The 14,309-nt window shown below is 39.4% G+C and overlaps 1 protein-coding gene across 2 annotated transcripts in view; it reads left to right on the top strand.

Annotated features, from left to right (window-relative positions):
• Positions 1-14,309, top strand: part of LOC122787231 (cAMP-specific 3',5'-cyclic phosphodiesterase 4D-like) — a 1,697,022-nt gene that overhangs the window by 950,820 nt on the left and 731,893 nt on the right. The window lies entirely within an intron of this gene.

The raw sequence follows: 14,309 nt of genomic DNA, 5'->3' as shown, positions 1-14,309 counted from the left end.
ATGCTCAGTTTTTCTGTTTCCTCATAGTTAACTTTCCTACTGTCTGTCTCACTGCAGACATTAGGTTGGTTGTACTGCATCCTGATGTAAATCCAGACTGCCCATCTCTTACCTTCTCTTATTCTGTTTATCAGTCACCCTCTCCAGCACTTTCATGCAGTGTACCAGGAATGTGATACCAGTGTACTGCCTACAGTTGTGAATGTCCCCTTTGTTCATACAAGCACTAACTGGAGCAGTGGACTATTGTGTTGACTTTGGACTTTTGTTCAGTAATGGGTATTATCTTGACCCAGACTCAGCAGTGTCTTTTTTGCGAACCTTCCTGTTCAGTTATACTTTAGTATGTAGGAGTTTTGTTACATTTCTAGAGTCCTTTGTATTAGTGCCCTTTGATCTGTCACTGAGGTGGAATAAAAGTATTATTAAAGATTTATTATATTTTACTGTGCTGCATTGTCAAGATATTTTTATTTAGAAAGGTATTTTAGAGTGATAAACATGCATTTCTGTTACACGTATTAAATATTCATTGTTTTGCACTTTGGGCATGATACTTTGTAAAGTCTTTAGAAAATAATTTAACTATATGATGATTGATTGATTTGATTAATTAATTCCAGAATGGTACACATAGGCTGAAAGGAATCTGATGATGTTACAGCAGCAGTTGAAGGAAATGTGTTTATGCAGCTGCAGTAATTTCCGTGTCCAGAATAAGCAGTGTTATTTATGGTCTCTAATTAGTATTATCAGTAAAGCCCTAGCCTTTTGAACCCTTTAACTTGTATCCATTAAAAAATTCACCACATACTAAATTGCTCTTAAGCACATTTTCTGCCAGCTGAATGTTACAAGTTAAGAGAGGTAGAATGGACCAACATCTGGAAGTCTGTCACACACACACACACACACACACACACACGCGCGCACAGACTTTTATACTGAATAGTTTTATATTATATTGAGAAGTTTTATTCATCAGTAGAAGTTTGCATTGCTTTGATGAGGTTGGTGCTTGAAGGGAAGTGACAAGAAGGTCATGTCAAAATAAAGATTTTTGCTGAGCTCAGTGATGAGAGATGGTCTTCATGGAAGAACCGTTTCGAACACATCAGTACAATAGCACATAGCAAGCATTTTGTACAGAGGTAAATGCATGCTCATTCCTCAGAGTAGTAGGATAAGCAGATTCTGCTGTCCTACTCTCAGAAATGCAGTTATTCTTGTATAATGCACAGCTGAAGTATTTCACTATGCTTAGAAACTAGTGGGAAGGCAGGTTACCATGAATAATGCAGCAGGAAAAGTAAAAAAAAAGAAATCATTGAGTAGTGTCACCTCTATCAGAGATTGCAGCAAAGGAATGGCAGACAAATATTTAAAACTTTTTTCCCCATTTTAATTTTTTTTATGGGTTGAGGTGAAGGGAAAGGGGGATATTGTCACATACCTCATCCTTGTTTATAAGATAGCTGAAGCATCTTTGTATATTGCTTTTAAGATTCTTTAAAAAGGGTATGGTAACTTGTTTAGGAGACTACTTCATCCAAATATCATTTTTTTCCCCTTACACAAAAGTGATTTTCCTTCTCTTTAATGCAAGTTCAAAAAACTATACATGCAAGGAAAATAAACTGTAAAGGTCATTCCATCTGTTTCCTGCCTGTAACTGTTTCTACAGTATTTTTATATCCAACTTTCAGTGAAATCATGTGTCATTTCCTTTTCAGTGTTTCTCACATCATTGGTTGTATCACATAAGCATTTCTGGTTTAGGCCATTTAATGATTGGGAGAAGAAGCTACCTTTAAAATATTTACTGCCATAAGAAAACAAAAATTCACATATTCTTATTACAATAATCTTTTTTTAGCCTCCCTCTACAGCTGACCCATCAGCTGCTCCTTTTCCCCTTCCTCCATGGTCCTAGTCTGATATTCATAACTATTGAGGAGACAAAGGCATCCTGGTGCACTGTCATGCTGTTACCAAATAGAGAATATTTTCTAATGTACAATGCCTGTAATCTCGCCCAGAGCTGTATCAGCAGAGTTTGCCATCTGGGGAAACACATCCATTTGTCACTTTTCTACCGCCATTCCTGCTGTCAGTGAAAGATTGCAGCTGCAGTTGATTATTAACATCTTGTAAACTGTCTACTGTTTTTATTTTTATTTTTTTAAGGTAGCAAAATGTTGTGATGTAGCAGTCTAATAACTCATTGCTACCTTTAAAAGAAACAGTTTGAAAGCTTACAAACTGTCAATTTATTCATCATTGGCTAAAATTGGGAACTGGGCAGTCACTCCTACCTTTCCATCCTTCATTGTAAGTAAGGTTATTGTGCAACTATTAATTTAACAAAATGTTCTTCAGTCAATTAATTGTATGACATCATTAATTTGTACTAAGGGTATTTAAGGGCTGGGTTTTTCTTGTATTAATTGTTCTGAAGAAGTTCTTACTAAGGGAAGAAAGTGCTTAACCAGAAATAAGAAATAAATTCAATCTTCTTGACTTCTTGACTTGTGGCTGATGTCCGAGTGCTGGTTCTGCTGGTTTTGAGTTCGTGGTGATTTTTGTTTGAACTGCTTTCATTTTGCTGAGTGGCATGCTATGTGAATGACATGCTACGTGACTGGCATGCTACGTGACTGGCATGCTACATGACTGGCATGCTACGTGAATGGCATGCTATGTGAACGGCATGCTATGTGACTGGCATGCTACGTGACTGGCATGCTATGTGAACAGCATGCTATGTGACTGGCATGCTATGTGAATGACATGCTATGTGACTGGCATGCTGTGTGAACGACATGCTCTGTGACTAGCATGATATGTGAACGGCATGCTATGTGACTGGCATGCTATGTGAATGGCATGTGATGTGACTGGCATGCTGTGTGAATGACATGCTATGTGAACGGCATGCTATGTTGCTTGTGAAGACTGGTGATACGTGCATTCCCAGTGGCATCTTAGACATTTTTGTAACACTTTGTTTCTCAGATCATATGAAACAGCTTACCTGATTGCTAAATTCAGCATTAGGTCATCTGGATATGTTTACTTAATAAAGGTAAGAAAAAATGTCCTTTGTCCTCTCACAGTCTTTCCCCTTAACACATTGTGCTCAGTTGTTTAGGGTCATCACTTCCATTGAATCTAGAGTTTTAGAAAAACATCTTGCCTACTCCTCAGTTTATAGTTACAGAAGAGTAGGGAGATGTCCAAACCACCATTTATCACATTGTTTGCTTGATGAAAGGATACAATAAACCTAACTAATCAGTCCCTAAACTGCATTTAACATTCTTCCACTGCTCTGTCCCTACTTTCATCTTCAACCATTTTCCACCTATATTATCTTCTCCTTAGTACCTCTGTGGATTCCCTCCCTGCCTTCCATTCTGATAGTCAAAACCTACAATGTTTGTGTAGTTACTGAGACTTACCTGGGACATATTAAAGGGCCTATCACGGGAAAAGGCCATGCTGCCATGATGTGATAATTTGCAGTTTGGATGCATGTTAGTTGCAATGAGGAAAGACCTCGTTACTGGCTAATTTTCATGTCTCTTAATTGCATTTACTACTATGGCATATCACAGTAAATAACTGCTGTTGCTGCATCATGTAGACGTAGGAACCCCCCCTTCAGTGAATCTTCCACCACACACACACTCTCCCAGTACCTGTCCCTGACTTGTCTGCCCTTCACCTATCTTGTGGTTTCTTCTCACTTCCCAGTCCCATACTAGATGATGTGCTATTAAGGAATGAGAATTTAGAGTTCTCCCTGGTTAATAGTGTGGCTGTCTACTCTCCCAGTCCATGTAACGATGTTGATGCCATTAGGTTACAGGTGTATTATCCCTGATGGCCAGTGGTTTCCTCCACCCCAGGTCTCCCTGTACAGTTGTAGGTGCCATTATGACACTGTGGTTCAGAGTAATCCTTGGGGCTAGTGGCTCTACCCATCCCATCATCCTTGTACCGTATTCACTTTCGATACATGACCACGGCCAACTACTGCAATGTGGTGGAACCAGCCATGCTGATCTACATGTCAGAGCAATTTCCTAAATTGCTCAGTGTGTAGATGTCTTCCTGGAGGTGGTTTGAGGATGGAGCGGGAGCACACATGGCTAATTAGCACATGCCTCTCCCCTGCACTGCCTCATTAGTATACAGCACAACAGCAGAGCTGGTCTTATGTGGTTGTGTACGTTTTCATGCTAGGGCACCTTGTACCACTATGTTATGGCTGTTCCTGAATACAAAAAGGTTACCATTAAGTGTATGAATTCCCCCTTAGTTTAAGTGTAAAGAGAGCACACTGTCTAAACCACGGATTTGCACTTTTCACGCCTTCGGACCCAGTAACAACTGAGGCAGTCTCAGTACTTGTCAAGGAATAAATTACTTCCATACAGATCTTAGGGACTCACATACTTAGCTCGTTGGACTACAGATCACTCTAGAAACGCTTAGTTAGCAACTAATAACCTGGTACAGAGCACCTTATTTGTCCCCTGATGATGACATAAGATTTTTCATTGTTCTAAATGATCTCCTTGTTTGCAAAAACACCACCACTTTGGGCACCATTGACTAGCCTTCATTAAACTGGGACACCTGTACCTCCAGTGTAGAACTTCCCCCAAAATTCCTAGACTTCATAAACAAAAATACTATTGAGTGATTGATAAAAAAGCCACTAGAGGGTACAGCATTCCGGACCACATTAACAGTACATCATCCTAGGCATACTACTGTAGGTATGCTGGTACACATTCCCTAGTATTCAATGAAGACTATGTAGTGGGTTTTGAAAAATTGACCACTCAGCACCACAAATGCCATTGAACACCCTTGTTCAAAGTGCCATCAGTCTAAGTGGAGCAAAGTAAACTATGGGAGAAAAATGTATGTAGGCTCTCCTGATGCATCAACAATGGAAATCAACTTACACTGCATCAGTAGGGTGTAAGCCTTCAGAGTTTAACTCTATTTTAACAGCAGATGGTAAAATTAGCTGTAAAGTCTCATCAGTTCCAGAGTAAATTTATGCAAAGAAATTACTACAATATGGTGTGCAGAAAAGCTGTAGAAATCAGAACAGCTGTAGTGCTTGGCTATACTCAGCAGCTGATGCTTTTCTTTTTTTATCTTCTGTACTGTTCTTACGAACGTTCTACCTGTTTCTTACAGTTTTCTGACAGTTTCTGAGCAAACATTAATGGGATACCTTCACAGTTCTGCTATGAATAGCTGATGATCTTAAATACTGTAAAATATATACTGCGGTGGTGGTGCTGCGGTAGCGTTATCGCCTCATAGCAAGATGTTGTCCTGTTCGATTCTCAGCTAGAGCGTCTTCTCTGTGGAGGCATACGTGAATGGGGCATGCCTTCGTTGAAGGTTGTGCGTCAGGGCTGGTAATGCGGCACGTAAAAAAAATCCACTACCAATCATTAGCAGACCGGAGTTCCACTGTGGCGACCCCTAACCGGGAAAAGCCGAAAGACACAAACAATGCCGGAAACATTTAACATGGAGGGCAAGTCCCCCACGTCACCTCAAACTTGTGTATAACAGCTCCACAGACATACCAACTTAAAGAAAGGAACAATCTCCCTAAAGAAGTAAGTCATTGCTGGGGCACACATAGAAATCACACTAGCAATGATTTCTAACAGCGTGTCATATTCTGCCTCTCCACATTTTTTTCCTATGCACAACTGAAGCTTGGGGAATTCCCCAGTGAAGTCTGACTACAAACATGTGAACTCCTTGTTTAAGCTTCCAGAAGCTCCTATAGCAACCTGCACTGAATTTAATGACTACAGACATCCTAACTTCAACTCAGTCTATGTTGAGATATCAAAGTTCAATTACAACTACACCTCCTATGGCCTTGATGTAGCAGCAAGCTTCATTAAGAAATTCTATGCCTATGTATTAAAATGCAGAGCGCTATCTGTATTAGAAACAAGTACAACAGGAAATTCAAAGCAAAAAATTGTATGACAAAAGAAAGAAACTCCTTAAGTTGTTTACCAAGATACTTTTTCTCCAAGAATAATATCAGAAACATTACAAAAAAAAGCTGAAGAGCACTATAAGGTCCAGTTAAGAAGCCTGTAAACTTATCCTAGCCTCTGAAGGCAAAGATAATTGAAAACTAAGAAACAGTACCCTACATTGCTTTGAACTTATTAATAACAGAACTATTCTGACACAGAAGACATTGTCAGCATCTTTGCAAACAAATTCACTGCTGATTTCACCTGGAGACTTCCATCCAAAAGTCCTGAAGTATCTGAATCCTTTACACCCCCAATTATATCTAAAGATTATTTACTGAAACACCAAAAATATGTCTTCCATGAGACTTGAAAATATACTTTTTGCTTATGCAATATTTTGACAATATATTTTGTTGCTTATTTAATACTGTTAAACATGCCCTTATAAACTCACTTCTTAAACTGTTAACCAAAGATTAATCACTTGTTTTGCCTCTGATGTATGGCACACTGCAGTGATACAGCTATTACAGGTAATTACAGACATATAGCTGTGTAAGCTCATCTGCACAGTCATGAAATGTATTATAACTGGCCTCATAAGTTATCAAGAATTGTATTAGACTTGACCCAACAGTTTGGCTGTCTGAATGATAGCTCCTGTGTATTGAATCCAGCAAACTTCTTTGAAAGGGTTACAGAGACTGCATATGGTGATCATACAGCACACAGAGAGTATATTGATCTGGCCAAGACTGTCAACACAATTTCACATGCTGAAATCATATAATAGGTAAATGCTTTAAAACATGACCCATATGGAAATGTGAGTTGCAGGTAACATCGTCAGAATGAATGAAAGTAACCAGCAATCTACCTCATGGCTCTGTTTTTGGACCCCTCCTTTTCAGCATTTACTTCTTAAATCTCTAATCAGAGATTCAAGACCTCTAGTTAACAACGTCTGCAAATGACTGCAAACAGGGAGTTGTTAAGTCAACTTCTGACACCGAAACTCTCCAGAATGAACTCTCCCTACTAAAATTGAGCTCAAACTAAGTCCTAAAACCTGTAATATTTAAGTAGATAACCCCTCTGCCTTCATCATATTGTATAGACAACACACCACTGCAGAAAAAAAATATTTAGGGACCTAAGAAACTAGATTGATAACTGCCTCTCTTCTGTCCATCACGCAACAGTTGTCAGAAAATCCATTTATTTAGCACAGTATTTTATTAATGTCTAAAGAGGTAATCACTTGTTTATACCCAGGATTGTTCGGACCAATTATCAAGTATAATGCCCCCTCAGGATGCACAAAGACAGCAAAGGTTCCTAAATAAATAGATCACAGGCCTAATGTCCTGTAGCTACTACGAAAGGCTTGAAACTATCTTTTTTATTTTGTGTTTTATGGACTTTTGAAAGGAGATCTCTGTCTCAGGTACCTTGCCATTAAAGACTGGGTTGTTCTGGACCTCCTACATTTCCACAAGTCCAATATCTCTACCAATACTATAACCAGGAACCTTAATCTTCACCAACAGATAAATAAAACACAATGGAGAGACTGTTTATAATCCAGAACCTCCCAAATATCTGGAATAAACATAAATTGTGTGACTTACTATATTCCTTTAAATATAAACAAGATGCTTGGTGAGGTAGCCACAAATTTACTCCAGGATTAATTGGTGTAGCCCTCCTAGAGAAAGGAGGTAGTGCTATACCTCTTGACTGTCCCTGTTTTGGAGAAATATTCATATTTTTGGGCTTGATTTACCCCCTCACACAGTTTTATGTCTTCGGGAAGTCATCCATGCCTAGTAACTATCATACTGACAACACACTCTTGTGAGATGACCCAGTAGTCAGGGACTTGGGGACACACATAAACAGGAATCTAGCCTTTGACCATCATGTGTCTGCAGTAGTGAGGAAATCATTCCATGTCATGTAACTTATAAACAAAGGTATGGCATCTAGATCCAAGCAGGTCATTGTTCCACTGTATTCGGCATTCAGCAGACTTGTCATTGAGTAAAATGCCCCCTTTGGTGTGTAAGTAACTGGACATATCCAACTATTGGAATGTCTACAGAGGTTCCTCACTAAAAGAGTACAGGGCATAAGTAACATGTCATGTGCAGACCACCTCAAGGCATTAGCCCTATATTCTGTCTCCTGCAGGCTGTTGAGGAGAGATGTATGCTTGGCATGTAAGGCATTGTCAGACCCCACCCTGATGAACCTCCTGCATATCCACAAAACAAACCGGTATAAATAGGACCTGCTGGAGAGGCAGGCATGTATTCCAGAGACTATCCTTTCTTGGGTATAGGCTTCCCATCCACTTGAAGTAGAGCCCCTCCCTAACCCAATTCAAGTGTAACTTGGACAATTGAATGGGGAACAGGAAATTCATCCCTGGTTTTGCACCTTTGTCTCCAATGGACACAGTCAGCCTGTAATGGTTCATCTGTCACGTCCCTGCTTGTAAATGTTTCATCTCTCAAGCCAGTGCTTACATTTATCAAGGATACCAGAACTTATCAGAGATTTGGGATGCATGGCTAGGCTTAAAAAGGCCCTTGTGGTCATTATCGTAGTGCACACCTATGAATTCCCCTCATCTCACATGATATTTGAAGCTGTTTGGTACATAGGAAACTACACTATATAACCAACAAACTAGTGACGCCAATATTTTAAGAACATGGACACATACTTATATCTCTCTTTTTAGGAGTAAAAATAAATTGCCTTATGTAGCAGAAATTTTCAAGATAGTTTATTAAAGTCTACAGATTTTACATTGTCTGACTGATGTGCTTATATTTTTCCATCCTTTTTGTCACTCTCTGTTTTTAAACGTCTTTCTGAGTAGTATCCCGCACTCCTACTGGAAGAAGAAAGAGCTGTGTGCTATTTGATATTCAAATTTTAGCTAGATGTCCACATTTTTGGCTGGATTATCTACTTTTCAAGAGCCTCTGTTCATGTTTTCATTGTCTGCAGTTTGACTGGTATAGGTGCAGTATGAGGGAGGATATTAATGAGGGGTGTAAGATCATAAGACTTTCTGGTCTTGGAATATCTATGAATCTATAAATCTGTGAAAATAAGATGACCTTTTAGTGGCAACTAGGAAAGCTAGTGAGCAAATCATTACCCACCAACCCCCACACTGGAAGAATTGCAGCAGGTTATGAAAAAGAAGTGCAAGACTAAGGCCTTTATGAATATATTTGACTAAAAGGTTTGGGACCTCTCACACTGGGGACTTTGTGTTATTTTTTGGCATGATTTAGTGAATGTCATATTTAGATAGTCACAGAATAACTGAAATGGGGGTTTACCATCTTCCCATTTCTCTTCTGGGATTTTCCTTTCAGTTGGCAGTATGACCCATTTGCGTTATTCCTGAATGGGTTGGAGAGCTGTTCTTGATTTTCATTTTGTTTTCCTTGGGTTGTCTGATGTTACTCACCATTGTGTCTTGTTCTGCCTTGATCCATGTTTGATGGTGGAAAGTGGGGTTTTATCTTGAAAAGTTATTATGCTAAGTTTTTTTTGTTGTTGTTGTAGTAGCTTGTTCATGTTTAATTATTTAAACTTTTTTTTTATGATTGACAGCATATGTATTACATTATGTTTCTTACGATTTGAAACTTAAGTGACTGGAATATGATGTATGTTTGTCTTTGCTGAATAAAGACACTGACTGCTAAGATCCATGGCTGTATAGAAACATTTCTGATTTGTCTGGTACCTTAATCAGGGTGCTAAGTGACCTCTGTATCTACAAATTTGTGATCTATGTATTAAATTTTATTGCGATCCACTTTCGATGTAGCCTACCAAGCCTGACATATTACAATTTGTATCAGCTATTAAGGCAGTGTTGTAGCCATTTGGTGGTGGGGTGAGCTGGGGGTGTTGCGGCTTCATGTTCCTCTTTCTGGACTTCTTTCTGTCATCATTTCAGAATAGGGGGAGTGGAGGTTGATGCTAGTGTTTCAGATCATCTTCTGCTTATTTATTTATTACAGTTTAGTAACTCAGTAAAGAAGCACTGAAACATGAGGTGCTTCCACAAGATTTGACTCTTAGAGCATCACCAGGTAGCCTACAAGTTAAAGACTGGCCTAAAACTCTCAGCAGACATGACCCAGATTAAATTATTTCTTCTGAGGAACCTGACATCTGTAGTCCATGGCTCCCTGTAGAAATTTAGGCATTTGTAACGCTGATTCCAGACACACAGAAAAAGTATCAAGTAGTGCTCTTCTCCTTTAAACGTTTTGGTCCCATGGCACCTCTCATGTGGCAGACAAGCCCTCCAGCACCCCAAACTTAATATATATAGCAGCTTGGAGAAAAGGGAATATCCTGAGAAAATGCTAGTCTCAGACTTGGTATATGCAAGTCAGGTTTTTCACTATTTTGGGACTCACTGAAGTGGGTCCCGACATTTTAAATGGTTACTCTAATGCATCCATTATTGCAGGCTTGCCTGAAATGCTCTATCTCTATAGACTGTGTAGTAAGTGTAGTTTAGGTCTACAGCATGTACGGACGCTATTCATTTAATAATGCCATTTCCATTTTACTCTGTATAACTTGCTGTTGCTTTGAAGGCCATCTTTCTAATTACTATGGCCCTGTAAGATGTCTAAAGATTTGACTGTCCTTTGATTGTCTATAATTTCACTTGTGCCTTTGTTCCTTCTGCTGCAGTGAAGTTACCTAGGACTAACTAGGTTTAACATTTAAAGATCTAAAATTTTACAACTTGGTCCAACTATCCTTCTGGAAGGCAGCCTCAATGTGATATCTCTCAAAATAACTATGAAATTTTGTGTTTCTCTAGACATTTGATGATGCATCTTTTTCATCACCCTGACACCCAGGTTATTTATTTGTTTACATGTGTAGTTTTTTATCATTAAAATGTAACAGAACTGCTGATTTATTTAGTTACATATATATTGCACTTCTTTGTTGATTTTAACTGTTATTTTACAACTCTAGTGGTGTCCATTTCTTCCAAGAAAAGGTGCTAAATACAGAAAAGGCTAATAAATCAGACCTTACGCAACACTGACACATACCTTAGTGCAATAAGCATATAGAGCAGAATGGTGCAATAGAGAGTAAAACACTATATTTTAATCTTGTCTACATCCAAATGTGTTATTCTGCTACTTAGGCAACACCCAGTGCAAGTTGTGTATAAAATGTACCACATATGTGCTAAGGGAAAGAAAGCTGTGAAGTCTGTTCCTACTTTTCCTTCATTCATTTTGTTTATTATATCAGTATCATGAAGCCGATAACCATCTCCACTTATCTGATATTTATTTATGTGCATATTGTAACAAAATATGTATGATCCACAGAACTAACCTTTGAGGTTACCTTCCCTCACCCCTGCTCCATCCTTTCATTCATGTGTCACAAGCGTCCCTGTCCACCCATCCCCTCTTTGAACTGCACATTACCACTTTTATGTTCTGTGCTGTATGCTGCTTTCTACCATTCCCATCCACTACTCTTTTTGAGTGAGCAGTCATTTTTGCAAACTCTAGCAGGCCAGTATAAATTATCCATTCAGTGATTTCTGCAGATGCTGCACTGAATAGCTGCCAGTCATTCAGAAATTACTGCAGATGCTGCAGTAAATGGCTGCCACATTATGGGTAAACATGAGGCTGTGTGGTTGAGTGTTTTTTTTTTCCTGTCCACTCATAGATCCTTATTGCAGTTTTTCCCCTGTGTCATCCTTGGTAGTGTAAAAATCTGTCAGCATGTGGTTACTGCACAGCCGCATGAAGGCAAGTTATTAACCACTATCACACTGAGAAGAAGTCCTATGTCTTTTTCCAAGCCAGAATGTGCAGTGAAGATCTGTGTATACGGTGCAGTCCATATCCCTGCATACAATGCACTGTACATCTGTCCAGGCAAAGCAGTTTACAGCTCTGCATAGAAAACAGTACACATTTGTACACACAGTACAGTACACAGCTTTGCATAGAGTGCAGTGCAGATCATTCATTGGCAGAGCACATCTGTCCTTGTAGTGCAGCACACATCTGTACTCAGTGTAATACATATATACATAAAGTGCACTGCACATCTGTACTTTCATTGCAAGTACAGATTTGTGCACTGTGCAGTGAACATCTGTGCATACAGTTCTACACACATAATATAGTGCACGTCTGTGTGTAGTGAATAGCACACATCCTCTTTGCAATATACTTAATTTTGTTTACCACTAAACAAGTCAGGCACTGTCACTTTGTCATTATTTGCCTTCTGGTTTTCTTTAACTATTTATATTTAGCTACTGAGCTTGGTATATCCTGTGTCTTATAAGAGCAGTATTTAAACTTGTTTTTCCTTTCCCTTTGCGGCACCATCATTGCATTTAAGTCAGCATTACACAGTGCTGTTAGTGTTCATATATGTTGCAGAAAGACTGGTGGCATGCAAAAACAGATGTAGGAATCTGTTACATGTATAGTGTTATTCACTGTGAGACTGAAACATGTTGAACTGCAAGTTTTAAACTCATGGTTCAAAGGTGCAGAAAGCACCCCGGCTGTGCAGGGCTACAATGCCCTCCATACATTCAGACCACAGACTGAGTGTGAAAGAACCAAAGGAGGAGGTGTATCCATTTTTATTAATGGTAAGTACACCTCAAGGCTAGTCAAACAGTATGACAGTCCTGAGCTACTCCAGATCCAATTAACTATAGGCAAAGCCCCCTACCACATCATAGTTAGCGATAGTTCCCCCACCATGAAACAGGAAAAGCATATCACATACCTAGACTAACTGGAGTCACTTACTGTACAGCCCACCACCTTACTCATGGATGATTTTAATTAACCTACCATCAACTGGGAAACATACACGACCACAAACATGCTGGCTCAGAGATTCTTGGACTTTGTCAATGCAAATACTCTGGAACAGTTAGTCAGTGCACCCACGAGAGGCTCAGATGTCCTGGACATAGTACCCACTAACATGGGAGAGCACTGCACCCCCCTCCCCCCCGTGTGATGTCTTCCCTGGTAAGATCGCACCATAAATCAGTCTCATTCGTTGTAATTATAAAATCAGATACCTCATCAAGCTCAAAAATGCTTACATTTTTTTCTAAGACAAATTACCTCCTACAAAGTGATGGGATAAGAAGTTTCCAAGCCCCCTCGAGCAAGATAACACAGATGCTATGCAGAGGTATACACCAATGTCTCGTATAGCCACTTAAGTGGTTGTATAGAATAGGCTGTACCTGACCGGATTAAAACCAGGTGTTGCCAAAAAAAAAAGCTACCCCAGTGGACTGCTAGTATAAACAGGCTATACAAAAAGAGAAAGAAACGGATGTCCAGGAACAAGAGGGAACTGTCTCAGCAAAGGAAAAAATCCCTTTCCCCTTTCTAGCATAAACAAACATATTGGAGATCTTGTCAAGTCCTCCAAAGCTAATTACAAAGCAAAATAGCCTCCCTAGCTAACAATAATCACAAGGCATTCTTTAACTATGTCTGAAATCTAAAAGGGAATACCCAGCTATGCACTGAACTGGTTGTGGATGGCACCACCCATACTCAACCAGAGGTAATAGCCAACCTACTAGCTGACAGACACAACAACAGCTCTTCGTGGTCCTGCAGAGTGGTGCTAGCAGCAGAGAAATGAAAAGAGTGACTGCTTCCAAGATTTAAGTATATTTCACTGCTATTACCTGTGCGACCATCTTTCCTCGCTGAAAAGCGAGTTTAATCTGCTCTTTTGCCTGTTTTAAGCTTGTTTTTTGTGATTTCAAATACCTGCACTTTTCAAAGTTTGTTTGTTTGAATTTAACTGTTGAGGCTGCTCACTCAAGTGCGCTAGCCTGTGTTAAGATTTTACTGTACTTTTTCTGCTGTTTGTTCTGTTAAAAAAAGAAAAAAACAAAAAAATATCCTTGTTTCCTGCCTTTCCTGGCCTAGAATAGTCCCTAATACAGGCATTGCTGTATTCTGGACTTTAGAGTAGTTCCTGTGTTGCCCATTTCCTTACTTGGATAGAAGGAAGCTTCTTTGTTCACCAGTGGGAGTGGGGAGCTTTGAGCAGCCTATCTGTCCCTGGAGGCGTGACCTCAGCACAAGAATCTTGTAGTTTATTGGCCGTTTTCGGCTAATTTCTAGCTCTTTTAAGTTCCCTGTATAAAAAGCTTTGGCGCGTTTTTTCGCTTGTTCC

Source organism: Protopterus annectens, chromosome 13.part0, assembly GCF_019279795.1.
Source record: "Protopterus annectens isolate FY-2018-M chromosome 13.part0, PAN1.0, whole genome shotgun sequence".
Taxonomy (NCBI): domain Eukaryota; kingdom Metazoa; phylum Chordata; order Ceratodontiformes; family Protopteridae; genus Protopterus; species Protopterus annectens.
Note: the sequence above shows the minus strand (reverse complement) of the source record. Positions and strands in the feature narration are given on the sequence as shown.